Raw genomic sequence first — 13,837 nt, forward strand, 5'->3', positions numbered from 1 at the left:
CATTTTCAGGTCGGAAAGGGCGGATTTCCGGAATTATCCGGAAGAATCACACCCCCGTATTACTGAGGCAGTGTTTTTGTTAAACAATCTCACCAATCACACTGTCATTTTCAGAAACTTACTTAGTAGATAACTACTGCAGGTAGCTATCGCACACAAATGGCCGACAGTCAGGAGATAGTGCAGAGAAGTATGGAATCAGTCAGTTTTAAAGTATATCATAACGTTTATCATCTGTTTATCATCTCCTTCTAACAGTCTGTGAAGTTAGCTCAAGTAGCTGGAATACAGAACTGTCACCGGTATAAGTGGGGTCATCAGTGAAACATCATTAAGCTTGTCAAATGATTCGCTGCTAGTTTGTCATTTTATAATTTGCCTGATAATTTAGTTTAATGTTGGTCTTGTCCTACTTACCCAGCTCTCTGTGTATTTTGGTGAATAAGCAACACAAAATACAGAACAGAGACTGAAACAGAACAGTCAGATCAGCAGGTAGGCAGGCAGACAGACAGTCTAGCAGAACTTTTCCAAACATACCTTTCTCCTGCTATAAAATGCATGTTTATTGCATGAAGTGAGACGGACAGAAGAGATAAGGACCGAGATTTTTTTTGCTTTTTTTTGCTGTTTTGCTGGCCAACACCCTCAAGCAGAGGTTAACTACATTATTCTGTTACTGTCAGGCACTCACTGACCTATAGCCTGAAGAGTTCTACACATAAATGTGTGTATGTGCTATGTTTGTATGTCACTTGAGCAGTTGTGCCACATCTCCCTAAGGCTTTTTCCTGACTTGTTGTTTTTCCCACCTTTCCAAAGACAATTGTGGCATCTCAGAATGAATCCTGATGGTTCCAATCAGTAATATCTGTAATCATCAGTAATCAGTAGCAAGGACTGAATGTCATGTAGTGGTGTGAGATACAACACTTAAGTTCAGCTGTTTCCAACCGTGACCTGATTTCATATTCCAGAAATAGCTTCTCCAACCACACACTGCTACATGCATGGCTACATGGTACATGTACACACACACACACACACACACACACACACACACACAAACGTGCATGCACACATGTGCTGCAGCCCAGTGGAGGGTGGAGTGTGACATTTAGACCATTTCTCCTGCGATATGGGGTCTCTTATGAAGCCGGGGTGGACCATTTCAACATCAAACACTCAGCCAGCAGGACGCTCTGTCTCCCTGAGGGCAGTGGATGAATGAAGTGCGCACGCACATGTGTGTGTGTGTGTGTGTGTGTATGTGTGCACGTGTGTGTGTGCGTATGTGTGTGTGTATCGTCCTGTGAATGTGAAACCTACCTGAGTAAAGAGAGTAGCTGGACTGCTGGCTGCTCTGACAGACAATCAGAGCGTCTATAAAAATAGTCTTCAGTACTAAAATTACATTACTAACTGAATTTAATAACAATGTGAAACAAGAAGTTCTGCAATACATTCACCCGATGGTGCAGATTTTTTTGGTTGGGAGAAAAGACACTGCCAGGACCACACTTTGTGCCGATATAGAAATCAAACTGCTTGATGTGTGCTTTGTTTACCTAATGATTAGCTTCAGCAGCTGCATGCAGTACTTCATCAGTGCCACAGTCCTGGAAGACTCAGCACAAACCCCATAATTCAGCTAAAGTGCTTCCATTATGACTCTTTATGATGAGTTACAATGACTAAGATTACTACTACAACTCTTCCTGAGAAACCTGCTGCACATTATCACATTTGTTTCACTGTTGTGAATTATGAGCAGGCTGGTCATCCGTCATATTACCTCATATAAAAAGTTCAAACTTCAGCTTTTAACTGACAAAATAAATAAACAAATTATAAATATATGACTTCCTCCCGCAGTCCAAAAACATGCACTGAATAGATTAATTGGTGACTCTAAATTGTAGGTGTGAATGTGAGTGTGAATGGTTGTTTGTTTCTATGTGCACTGTGATGAGCTGGAGATTTGTCCAGGGTGTACCCTGCCTCTCCTCCAAAGTCAGCTGGGATACGCTCCAGCCCCACTGTGACCCTGATGAGGATAAGCAGTTACAGATAATGGATGGATGGATGGATGGCAGCTGTCTAAGAAACAATGTCAAACCTTTCCTAAAACAATGTCAAACCTTTCCTAAATTCTCCAACTTCAACTCCTGGGTAACTTTGAGTTGGTTATGCATTTCAAGAATTATGCTTCATTTTTATGGATGTTGTAAAGAGGATAATTGTAAATTTCTTCTTGAAGAAGATTATGATGAACTGGTTGATATTATAATTTCTTCTTCTGTTTCTATTTCTTCCATAAGAAAAGAAAAGAAATGAAAAGAAAAGAAAAGAAAAGAAAGGAAGAGAGAAAGCAACAAAGATCTATTATAGTATTATCTTGGGATTTTGCTGACATTTAAGGATTTTTCTTTGTTTTGGGGTCCATAATTATTCTTCACAGTGCAGACTGAAGTTGAATATGTAGCCACTGATGCAGTAGGATGGCTGTTTCCTCTAAACAAAATCACTACAGGCAGACGGTAGTAGCAGTCTGGAACCTAAGAAGCAAAGCATGCATTTAGTGAGCTCTCCTCCCCTTCTCCCTGCCTTCATGCAGCATCCTACACAGCCATTACAATGTTTCACACACACACTCACTTGCCAACGCAAACGAATACTCTACTCCTCTCTATCTGGCACACATACTATACATACACATTCCTCTCATTCTCAATCCTTCAGAGAGCCCTAAAACCTTAACAAGGAAGATTTAATTAATTTTCAAAGTAAATGGATGAGCAAAGAAGGGGCCCATTATCTTTATGCTGAACGGCGGCAGTTGTGTGTTCCCATGAAGAGAGCATCTCTGGTGGCATTTGGGGAAACACATAGCTTTGATCTACAAAATGAGGGAGTGAGAAAAAGACCGAGGGAAATGTGTACAAGCTGATTGCTCTCCTGTGTGCCTCTATCCTTACAATGAGCGAGCAGGGAGATGGTCAATATTTAGCTCCAAGACATTTTGCAATGGTGTCTGTATGTAGTATAGGTTCATTTTAAAGAGAAATGTAAAAAATAATAAGAATTTGTAATAAACATTGTGGTCCCAGGTGGTGTATATTTTTATAATTCTCATGAATAAAGAAAATACTGTAACAGAGAAATAATTTTGAGCACAGCAGAAATGCACCAACAGAATATTCTCACCCATCTAAACATCTGTCACAAACATGTCAAGTTCTGTCACAATTAAATAGTAAAAGTTTGACTCTGGAGGAATGATTTTGCACAGATTGTGCATGGAGAAATCCACAAGAGACAGGAATGCCAATTTCTCAACCAACAGTAGCGTCCTACACTTCACAAAATTCAATTTTGCTCAAACCAGAAACTACTTTTTTTATTATAGTTGCCTGATACAACAATGGTCAAGATCTGTGCTGTGTGTGTGTGTGTGTGTTTTCCCCATAATAAGTAGCATCTAGCTCTAAAAGCCTACAGGTAGTCTTAAGGCCAGATCAGTATTTTTCCACTGACATCGGCTGGTCAGAGCTAAAAGAGCAAACAGAGAGAGCTCAGCTAACTGCTGCCCACGCCACATTCTTCACTTTAATGGAAACAACAAACAAACACACTCCACAGACTTCATAATCAGAGAGTTTAACACTCTTTCAACTACAAGAGCACAGCACAGTGGGAGAGTAGTTGACTGATGTAAACAAGTCCAGACCAGCACACACACAGACTATGACAGGACAGATTTCGACCAGACAGACAGATAGATCTATATTGACATACCGACATAGAGACATAGACATACAGACGCCATACCGACAGCGAGATAGATAAAAAAAACTTATAGCGAGAATAGAGATATAGATATTGAGATAGGAGACGTAGTATATAGAGAATATCGTATATATATCTATTATAGATAATATATATATCTACTTTATCTATATATATTAACTCAATTAATCGCAAAAAATTCTTTCCTTTTATTTTTTTATTTTTTTTTTTTTTTTTTTTTTTTTTTTTTTTTTTTTTTTTTTTTTTCCCCCCCCCCCCCCCCCCCCCCCCCCCCCCCCCCCCCCCCCCCCCCCCCCCCCCCCCCATTTTTTTTTTTTTTTTTTTTTTTATGTAATAATCGCGATTAATCGCGATTAATCTATCAATAAAGGTATCAATAATAAATGCATTTTTCTTAGACTGAAGCTTAAATGAATATTTATTTATGTAAAATGATCAAATTCAATGTAGAATAAACCAGAGAAAGTATATTTAAATTTCATTCCATTTTTGGCTTAAGGTGCACATATGCACAGTGCAAACGGAGAAAAGCCAGAGAGGAAAATATACTGACGAGTGCCACACTCTTGTAGTGTAGACAGGGTGTTTTGCTTTGAGGTGATATGTTAAAGTCGTGTTACTTCTGTGGAATTTAAATTCGGCTTTGCAAACTGTGCAAATGCCTTGTTTTTGTCCAACGAAGCCGTCAGGCAACTTTTTAAAATGAATGTCCCCTAAAAGTCCTTATCCATCTTTACACCACAGACTCTCCTTTGTTAGGATAGATCATAGACATATAATACATAGACTCTCCTTTAGTTAGGATAGATCATATACAATATACATGGACTCTCCTTTAGTTAGGCTAGATCAAGGACATATATGCACAGACTCTCCTTTGTTAGGAGAGATCATAGACATATACAGTAGATGCCTCATGAGCAGGTTGGTCCGTGCTGCGATACGTTAGTCGCCCATATTGGATGTGGCAGGATCTGCCCGTAAACTAATACAAGCAGGGCCGGTTTAGCTGTGGGCAATGGGGCGGACCGTGCAGGGCGCGCCCGTGAGGGCTTTAAGTTAATGCCTCTATACACCCATTCACACACACACTAATATCTGGGAAACAAAGCTCTACTTTTTGCCACATCCAAATGGCGGCCGCCACCGGAAGTAAACAAACCGCGTTATTTCGTTATTTTTTTAACGCGTTAATTCTTTAAATTAATCGACAAAATTAACGCCGGTTAATTTTTGACAGCACTAATATATATATATATATATATATTATATATATATATATATACATACCACACACACACACCACCCACATTATATATATATATATATATATATATAATATATATATATATATATATATATATTATACATATATACATGTTGACACAAGCACAGCACAGCACAGCACATATTGCTATATACACCCTAAATGCATAAGTTGGACAGAAATGAGATTTGCTTAAAGCAGTGGCAGCGTAGCAATGTTGTTTTAATGAATTAATGTTTATATTTGGAATAAGCAGACAAACTTCAATGTCCTTTTAACTAGACATGCAGCGACACTGTATCTTTATTACTTTCTGTTTGAAGCTGGAGTTTGGTGTATTATGATAGCATTTGAGCAGGTTGGTAAAACTATAGCCATCATCTGTTTAATATATGAGCCAGCCAGAGGCAGACACCAGGGGATTCTAACTTATTTAACATTTCTGTCACTTTTAGAAAAAAAATAACAATTAAAGCTGGTACAAACAAAAACAAGTCTGTCTATGTTTGTCTGTCTTATTTTATTTCATCTTTTTTATTGTATTCCTTGGATGATTCCTTGGACTACATTCAAGTCTGAGTCTATAAATGTCATAAAGAACAAATGAATTAAGCAGTTAAACTAAATAAATCCACTTAATAAATTGATATCTAAATGGTTAGTGGTCAATTGACTTGTATTTATATAGTGCCTTTCTGGTATACCATCCACTCAAAGCACTTTTACAACACTTTACAACACAAATGTACCCGTTCACACACAGAAGCACACACTGATGGCAGAGGCTGTTATGCAAGGTCCCAACTGCTCATCAGGAGTGATACAGCCTTCCTATCTAAAGCGCTTGCACACATTTACACACTGACGTCACTGGGTGCAATTCGGGATTCAGCAGGACACTTCGACTAGAGTGGGGGACCTGGGAATCAAATCAGTGACCCCCCGATTACTAGTCTACCTACTCTACCACCTAAGCCTGAGCCTGAGCCATGTAGGTGTCAGCTCTGAACATCTCACACTGAATCCATACATGAAATACTGCAACAGCGTGGATAATTTATCCATCTGTTGACTTAATATTGGTCACTGTCACACAAACCCCAACAGGGAAGGTGTCCACTGCAAGTTCAATTTCTGTATCCATCCAATTAAATCACAGGCATGGCTCACATATAAATTTAGTGATTATATTGTATTATATTTGCATGAATGCTTTATATTTTTGAATCCACAAACCAATCCAACAAATGAACAACTACATATGAAGAAGTCAGTAATGCTGGTGTAACCACATCAACATCAATGGGAAAATACAATGAGGGAGCTTCCAAAAATATCACAGATACCCCACTTTATGTGTGGTCCATATGGGCAAAATATTCCCCATCTTGGTAGTCAAGATGATTTTTTTCTGGCAATAATAGAAAAAAAGTGTTATTCACTACAGTCAATTATACATTATTAATTACTTTTTTATTATTCAGCCCTTAAGGGACAACAAGGCTGGAAAAGACAAGCATTACATTAATGAATTATTATTTCCACAATGAAACTTGTAGGTGACACATATCTATTGCAGTTTTCATTATTCCAGCTGCTTTATTTACAGCCATTAGGAAACAACATATACTATTTTTAAAAATTCCTCAGTTCCAGCTGCTGTGAAATAACCGTGATGTCTCTGAAGAAGAGCAAGAGCTTGCATTCCCATGCCATATTGGTACTCACTGACTTGTACACAGTAACAGAGGGGTGGTATGACATACGAAATATTGTTCAGAAGCTGGCTGCCACATGCTGGTATACCCTGAGGCAAAAGCAACAAAGGCACATTTTACAGGAACTGAAAATGATTCCATTTATGTATAAAATGAAGGATTTTTTATATTTATCTTTGAACATGATGTGATATTAAGAATTAGTTCACAAAGTGTCATTTACACTGAGATGGTGTCATCTTTTTCAATGCGATGGTAAATATGCTGCAGATTTTCTCAGCATCGTGGTCTTGATACACTCATGTGTGCACACAGAGCAGAGGGGTGTTAAACCGCCGTCTTTGTGTGTATGTGCCTGAGTGGACCATCACATCATATCTGTGGTGCACTGTAATCTCTTGCTCTCATCTGACATGTGGTCATCTGCTGAGGTTAAAGGTCACTGTGAATGATGACATATCTGGCTTTCCGAAAGCCTCAGAAGTGGAGTAGTGCTGATCTGGCTGAAAGGGAGGCTGCCTAGAAGGTGATCTGGCTGATGTTTTCAGTTGCTTGAGAAACACATGTTGATGTGCACATTAGACACACGCACACGCATGTAATTATATTGTCGCCCGAGGCAGATCACTCTTTAAAGCTGACCGATGAGCCTTTTAATCAGTGTATGGATGTGATCTAGTGAAGTGGGAAAAACATGATTACTGCTGAGGATAATCCCATTCCATAAGGCCTGGTGGCTAACACGTACAATTGTATACCCTGCACACACAGTGTGAACTGTAGTTATTCCTCAAAAGAAGTACACTGATATTTACTGGTTTATCTACATAACACAGTAGCAGCAGGTGGTAAATTCTCTATCACTGCAGCTGTATGTCATTTGCCATCTGTAGCTTTGACACTTGTCAAAGCTTCTTACCCTAATTGCATACTGATGATGGTAACATGAGAGGAAAGTACTGTTGAAGCTGCAGCATTAAGTAAAGAGTAAACTGGCTTCAGTATGAGACACTACAGTCTGCATTTATGACATTTATGAAAAGACACACATAACACCTGATATGTATTTTTTGTAACAGCAACTGTGAAAAACACAAAATCCCAATACAGGTATTTAGTTAAATAGTGATTTTAGTTCATTTCTCCAGCATCTAGAACTTAATGAGTAACATAAATAACACTGCTTTATATATGTATGACGAAGTTCAATTACTGGTCTTATCTGGTACATAAGTGGTATATGTTGTGCAGTGTCATGCTGTGTCATCTGCACATGAAAGAGCTACACTTAATCATGAGGCCTGCTGCAGAAAGTTCCTCACACGAACAAGATGACAAAAAAAAAACTCTGCTCTTTTAGTTTTAGTACTACGAGTGTTCTTTGTCCAGGTCTGTATCTCTGTATCTTTCTTTGTGCCACCTCTTGTCTCCCCAAAATCCCAAAAGCTTGCCTTTCTGCAAACACTGAAACACCTTTAGGATCTCCTATCAGCAGGGCGCAACAGCCTTGTTTTCTTTGTTGTAATTTAACAACCTTCATCTGTGTGAGTGTGAGCAAGAGGGAGTCAGAGAGAGAGAGTCTGGAGGCACCATCTGTCCTGTGACCTGGATATAATGTGTACCCTGAGGAGTGCAGTTTTAGGAGCTGCCGATGGAAATGACACACTACATCGACGTGAAAACATCAACACACATGGACACATAAACACCTGCACACATACGCACACCTGAATCTGTCTTGCCGTTACTAATGAGGGTTTCAAAACAGTCTAAAAATGGATGATCTATCCCCGCTAATGTGACTGTGAAGTAGACCTGTGTATTTAAATGTTTGCAGGAACAGTGTGACAGCTTTGTACTTTAAAGCCTGTGTAAAGTAAGACTAAATATGTGTTTTAAGTTTGTCAGAATCGGGTAAAATGAGCAAGGTCCTGAGCTCCAGGACTGTGGGGGTGTGTCCGCTCAATGTGCTGAAGACATGCCCACTTGTGGCAGCAGTCAAGAAGCAATTTTTAAGCGACTGAAACATGTCAGAAGAGTTCAGAAAATGACATGACTAACTTTGGAACACTCTGAGCGAGATTAATACATTTCTATCTCTCTGCTAGGGGTGCAGGGGTTTGCTCAGGATGGCCTCAGCATGTCATCGAGCCACCCTTTAGTACTGCCCAAAAGATCCTGGACTGAGAACTGGTAAAAAAACGTTTTTAACCTCTAACTCCACACTCTATTTTCCAACATATTTAATATATTGTGAAAGAAATTTTAGAATTCCCTTTACACAGACTTTAATGTCAATGAGACAATCCATAACTTCACTTTGTACATATTGCTACTTGTGACTAATAGCATCCAACAGTGAGCCAGCCTACAATACACTTATACGCTTACTCTCACACAACAGTAAATGATGTGATAGACCCTTTCTGGCAGCAATTACAACAATTATAGAAATAACAGTTTGATAGTTTGAGTGGCAGCAAAAACCTATGCACCACTTACAGAAATTAAAACTTCAAATTTAATCAATGGAAATTTAAAGTTAAGTACACGTGTCAAAACTGACACAACCATTAGTTTTCCTAGATGGATGACAAGATGACAAGAAACTTTAAAACAATATCAACTTTTTTCCTTTTGGCTTAATGGATTGCTCCACCATTTTCAGGACTAAATTTCTTTAATTATTATATACAGATGTGCTTATATTTGTTGGTACCTTTACAGCTTATTGATATAAAGCTTTATTCCTACTAAAAAATGATGATATTAAAAACTATTTAATCGGGATGTTAGTTAGCTCAGTTGGTAGAGCATCCAGCCATGTACAAAGGCTCAGTCCTTGCGCAGCAGCACAGGGTTAGAATCCGACCTGCGGCCCTTTGCTGCATGTCATTCCCCATCTCTCTCCCTACATTCCTATCACTCTTCAGCTCTCTCTGTCAAATAAAGCTTGAATGTATACCTGCGGTATGCCATTAAATAAAACAAAAGCTGTAAAAAGAGGTGACTTATTGCTTATTCTGATAAACATCTAAATGAACATTTTTTCCTATCCTATCTCATAAAGACAGAACTACAACCACCTGTTTAATGTATAACTAAAGAAGTGGCATTTGTACAAACGCAGTTTTATTCACCACTTATAAAAAATAATTTTGTAAATAGCTTTTTCCTTTATCAGAACAATGTAGAGCTACATGAGGAGGAAAAAAACAAAACAAAAAAACAGCCAACTGATATGTGTAAATGTCCCACTGTAAGAGTAATGTAGTAGAAGATTGCATGTATGAAAAGATTTACTTGAAAATGTCGGTGCGACCAAGTCAGTCCTCTCTGCAGACTCTTGTGAACTATCTACCGGAAAACAGCATCCATCTCCGGTCACAAGGACCGGGTGAGTTCCACTGTTTACTGATAATGAATATGTATTATATATGTATGTATATTCATTCACAGTGTCTTTGTCCATTTCAACTGGGTGCTTTGGGTCAGGATCTCCCTCACAACACATTCTTACAGCTTCCATAAGACTGAAAACTCAATCTCAATTTTTGTTGAGCTTTGTCTGGAAAAGTTGGTGTCAACATAATGATGAATATTTTCGGTTCGGGTTATTGATGACAACTTAAACCATCTACAATGCAAAGTTCAGGACTTTTGTTTGTTGGAGACATTTGTTGTTGACCCTTTAAAAAGGATAGTCTTGCAATCAGTCATCCAGCCTGTTTGAAAAGAAAAAAAGAAAAGAAAAAAAATATATATTTTGAGATTACAAACAACATAATAGACAAGCATGGTAGAGGTGAATGCTACAAGACCATCTCCAAGGAGTTTGATGTTCTTGTGAAAATGCTTGCAAATATTATTAAGAAGTTTAAGGTCCAAGCTCTCTAGCTACAGACAAAAAGTCACCCCAGACTGAACAGAAGAAAAGTGCATAGAAAAAGAACCAAAGAGATACAAGCTTAATTCCAAGTTGAATCCTGTTCAAGGAAAGTCAGTTCCTGTTGGCACGATCCATTGTTTTTTGAATGAAATACTATAACACAGACTGGAATCAACAATCCATATAAGCCATAATCATTTTGGGAGAAACTCTTTTGGACAGATGAGTAAAAACTGAAGGTTTTTGGCCAGTCACATCAGCTCTGTCCACAGATGAAAAATGCAGCTTTCAAAGAAAAAAACAACATAGCTGAACTCGGTTATGTTTTGGGGCTGTACTTGGCACATGGTTCTTCGAATGTGTGCAGGGCAAAATGAAATGTCAAGGCTATCAAGACATTCTGATGCAAAATATACTGCCCAGTGTTAGAAAGCTGACCTGTAACAGGTCATCTCTGTTACAGGTCATGGGTCCTTCAACAGCGTAATAACCCAAAACACACAACTAAAAGCCCATTGGACAGTTCTCTAGTGGCCTTCTTTGAGTCCCGGCCTGAATCATATTGAACATCTATGTAAAGAGCTGAAACTTGTGGTCTGGAGATTGCAATCCATCAGGCCAGAGTAAGAAAATTGTGCATTCTTCTGTGGAAGGGTATGAACAAATTTAAACATGTGCGTATGCTGGGACCTGAAATTATGATCCACTGAATAAGTGAACAAGGTAAGATGGAGCATTACTTCCAGTTGGTTTTCAATTTACAAGTAATTGTACTTTCCAATGTTCTCCATGTGGTGACTGAAAGAATGAGATCACAGAGCCGAAATGAGTTTCCTCTGCAGGGTTTCAAGGAGTTGCCCTTAAAGATAGGGTGACTATCTGATTACAATGCCTCCTAGATGCCCTCTCTAGAGCATTGAGAGCTGTGGGTGAAGGGATTACATATTGCCCACAAGAGCTGGAGGATAGGTTGCGAAGACGGATGTCTGGACACTGTTTAGCTTGCACTCTCTAGCTGCAGACCCAAGTGGAGGAAATTGCATGGATAGTTGATGCAATTATATTGTCACATCTTCAGATGTTAACAGAATCCACATGGTCTAATAATAGCTGCAAAGTCTCATAGATTGTAAAATCAGTGTTAGTAAGACATTTTTTATTTCCTTCTGAGGTAATCTAACCAAATCACCGGTTTGTCAAAGCTATGGAAACTTGAGGTGTGCCACAAAATTACCTCATGCATTCATAAATTACCTCCTAACTCTCTCTCTTTATGCCTTCTGTTGCCTCCATCAGCTCATTGCTCTATTCATTCCAAACGATTACTCTCATCTCACACCCTTCACTATTTCAGTCTCCCTATTTTGAACACTTGGACATGCATTTATTTCATCGGGAAGAAGAGTACAGCAGACTGGCAGGACTTTTATCTGAAAAGCAGTTATAAATAACCACTTGGAAGAAAGAAGGAGAATAGATGGAGAGGAAAGAAAAAAAGCAAGAGGGATTGGAGAGGGAGTGGGACTTAAAATAGATGAGCTTTGGGCTGTACAAATATTTGCTAAGCAGCATTTGATTAGAAGGAAATAAAAGACAAAGCAAGACCTGATGCAGAACGGACTACAGTGCTGTTGAATCCAAAGCAGAGGATGCATTTGATAAAATGCCTGAACAAACACAAAAACAAGCACATGCCATCAATCAAAGATGATCCCTAAAACCTTGTGGCTTTACTAGAAAGAAGTAATGCAGATTAGAATTACTATGACTTCATCCATTGACTTATCCAAGAACCTAAACCATTGACAGTGTTTGGGGTTTACCCGGCTTATTCTGGGGCATGTCAGTGGTAGTTATTAGGTCTTTATTTTGCAGGTTCAGGGATTCAAACCAGAGGACATCTACAGACTTCTCTAATCTTTAAAGCATTCTCTTCTTGCTTACCATCCTGACCTCTTTCCATCTCTCTCCTCCATATGCTGATGATGATGTTACTGCTGCGGTCAGATGGGATTAAAATGCTGAGACTCAAAATGAGAAAGAAACGGAGGAAAAAGAGAGAAGCTATAGCTTGTGTGATTAGAGCTGGTGAGACAGAAGTCATTTCTAGATGAGGGTGACTGCAAAGAGTTAAGCCTGACAGGACTTACTGATGATTATATAGAGAAGTAGGGTTCAAATGTATGTGTGCGAGATAGAGAGAGAGATGGAGATAGACAGACTTTTTTGAAGCTGTTACCCAACATCTTACAATTTCTGACAAAAACACTCCAACACAGAAACAAACACACACACACACACACACACACACACACACACACACACACACACACAAAACAATCAGTATGCATAGACAATCACAACCCTGACCCCTTCAACTATCTTATCTTCATCTCTGAGGCCAGATAATCCACATAGGTCCTTCAACAAACACACATCCACATCCTGGTGTCCATGGTGCTCCAATACATGCTGTAGTGACTTCTAAAAAGGGCTGGCTTATCAGTCGCCATGTCCGTTAGCTGAAGAACACATTCACCTTAGCTGTCTTCTCTCTTAGCCTGTGCTCTGGATGGTACACTGGATGGTAATCACTTCTTCATTATAGTACAATGTCATATACTCCTACTCCGTTTAAATCATTTTAAAACTCTACATCCTACAGCCAAGGACAGCTTTGCTCTGTGTAATGAATATTAAAATGTCAGCAATCAAATTCATTTATGCCTAATTTATGCTTGGCCTGATATCCTATAATTTATAAATAAGAAGATTTAATTAATCCACTTTTAGAAAAGTACTGTGAATATATTGCTATTATGTGAATATGAGGGTGAGAGGTTACAATCTTGAGATATGCCAATATGTGTCAATATTAGTTGTATTCTTAAAATTAATTATATTTCATTATCCCTGTTCTACTTTGTGTGATTACTAGTCTATCAGACTGAACTGCCTTTAATTTGTAAAAATCTGTCTGTAAAAAAAAAAAAAAACTGTAAAAGTCAAAAACATACACATCAGTGGGGCTACTGTTTGTGACAGAGGCTTTTTGTTCCACGGCACGGAAACATGTCATTGCAAGTACAGTAATTTCACAGTAATTTAATGAGTAAATTCATCCTCCATGTGGCATCATTGGGGGAAAAAACA

At 38.6% G+C, this 13,837-nt stretch overlaps 1 protein-coding gene across 1 annotated transcript in view; it reads right to left on the reverse strand.

Moving 5' to 3' along the window:
• Positions 1–13,837, reverse strand: part of itfg1 (integrin alpha FG-GAP repeat containing 1) — a 128,487-nt gene that overhangs the window by 58,310 nt on the left and 56,340 nt on the right. The gene's annotated exons all lie outside the window — the stretch shown is intronic.

Source organism: Larimichthys crocea, chromosome VIII, assembly GCF_000972845.2.
Source record: "Larimichthys crocea isolate SSNF chromosome VIII, L_crocea_2.0, whole genome shotgun sequence".
NCBI lineage: Eukaryota > Metazoa > Chordata > Actinopteri > Sciaenidae > Larimichthys > Larimichthys crocea.